Genomic DNA, 2,107 nt, shown 5'->3' with positions numbered 1-2,107 from the left:
CCACAGCCCTCTCAATCGCCTGCTGCTTCCATGTGGGTGTGACGTCATGAAAATGCGTCGCATAGTGATGGAGAGTCACAGTGAGTGTGAGAGCGGCAGGTGGAGAAGCTCTGGCTCTCGCCGTGGAGGGGAGCGCACCTGGGTGATTTGAAGTAGGAGAAAGACCAGTGATGGTAAAGTGCCAGTATTGCTGCCTGTGGCCAAGAGGAAAGACAGGAGTCCTAGGGCCGGGTGTCTGTGCAGGCAAGTTTAAAGCAATGCAGCAACTGTCACAGAAGAAATGGTTAACAATGTTGGGGCCACAGAATGACAAACTGGAACAACAGCACAAGTGGTACGATCACATACCGTAACCCAATAAGCCAAGAGGCCGCACCGCCAGTCACAGAAGTGACTGGTCCATGATGGACGTGGTAGTGCAGGGGTTGCAGATGGCACGTCCTATCGAAGGACATGGCCGCAACAGGCCAGAACTTCAGCAGTGCCCACAGTGAGATAAAATAAAACATTGTGCAAAGCACCAGCCACGATATGACTGATGTACCTTGATGCAGGTTGAACTAAAACTTTTGGGATGGACGCTGGAGGTGAAGCCATCTCCAAAGGTTTGGGTTTTTGGTGTTTGTTTAGTGAGAAAATGCCTGAGGAAAAAATACATGGGCGTCTGAGGCGCCTGTCCACCAGAGTGATGGAGATAATGAGAATGTTTCCAGCTAAGGTCAAGAATAGGTGATAAGTAACAAAACAAAAAGCAGGATCGTGCAACCAGGAACATCTGTGAAAGCCAGGAAGGATAAATCTGTCACGCAGTTTGGTGCTCCATGGTGGCTTGGCTCACTTACACGGTGTGGAATAAAAAATTACAAATTTCAAGGGATTTACGATATCTGCAATGGATCACCTTAGAGAACTTGTATTCCAGAAGTATAAGTTTTTACTAATGTAGCTCTGATGTTGCAATGCCCTTGTTAGATATAGAAATCAAGGTCTGTTGCAATGAAACCGAGCATGAGCATGGCTTGGGTTATGGTTGTTGCACTGCAGCAAATGCCAACACTATTCAAGTCCAATTGACTTATTTGCAATTCCATGAGAATGTTGTCTCACAGAATAAGCAAGAGAACCCTATACAAAAATCTGTCAGAAGAGTCATTGTCAACATATTCAAGGGGAATTGATACTTGTTCACTCTGGATAGTCAAAGTTGGTATAGAAGGAGGTCCCAGTGAAAAATGTGGAGTTGATAACCTAGAAGATTTTGGTGCAAACAGATGTCCAGTACAAGATGGTACAGTTCTGAGTTGCAAGACTGGAGAGCTGGGGGGAATTAGCTGGAGCGTCCCTATTGATGGTTCATAAGTGACTGGAAAATCATTCTTCTAACTCAGTGGGTGTATCCCTGCCTGTGGATGTCTGTATAAGTGCAGTGCCTGCCAGAGGCTTGTAGCTTGACATCAGCATCACAATGTGAGAGGCAGCCCAGGGTGGTGTGTTTGGAGGGCTTAGCAGTCCTACAGTCCAGGTTGCACTCCAGGGACCCCATCCCAGCTATAACAGCCTTTTGCTTGCCTGTGGAAGGTTTTTCAATTTTTGCTCACCTCACAATGTCAAGTTTTTTCAGAGGACTGATTAATCTTTTTCCATAGATCATAGAACCTACTCCAGTATGGGACTTGAACCTTGTCCTTAATTACCTTGTGAAGTACTCCTTTGAGCCAGTAGCTATGTGTTTGCTGCTTCACCTGTCCATGAAAACAGCTTTCTTGGTGGCTATCATTTCTGCCTAGAAAGGCAGAGAATTCAGGGTTTTAATGGCAAACCCTCCCTTTGCAGTGTTTTTCAAGGAAAAGGTTTCATTACAACCATACCTCAAGTTTCTACATAAGGTGTCTTCTTAATTTTATATTAACCATACTATTCATCTACCATTTCTTTCTGAAACCACATCAGACTAGGCAGGAAGCTGTCTTCCACACCTTGGACATCAGGAGGGCATTAGCCTTTTACTTGGACAGAACCAAACCATTCAGAAATCAAGTATCAGAGGGGTAGCCGTGTTAGTCTGTATCCACAAAAACAATGAGGAGTCCAGTGGCACCTTAAAGAC

Source organism: Chelonoidis abingdonii, chromosome 14 (assembly GCF_003597395.2).
Source record: "Chelonoidis abingdonii isolate Lonesome George chromosome 14, CheloAbing_2.0, whole genome shotgun sequence".
NCBI classification, from domain to species: Eukaryota; Metazoa; Chordata; order Testudines; family Testudinidae; genus Chelonoidis; species Chelonoidis abingdonii.
The sequence above is the reverse complement of the archived record's forward strand: the minus strand, read 5'-3'. Positions refer to the sequence as shown.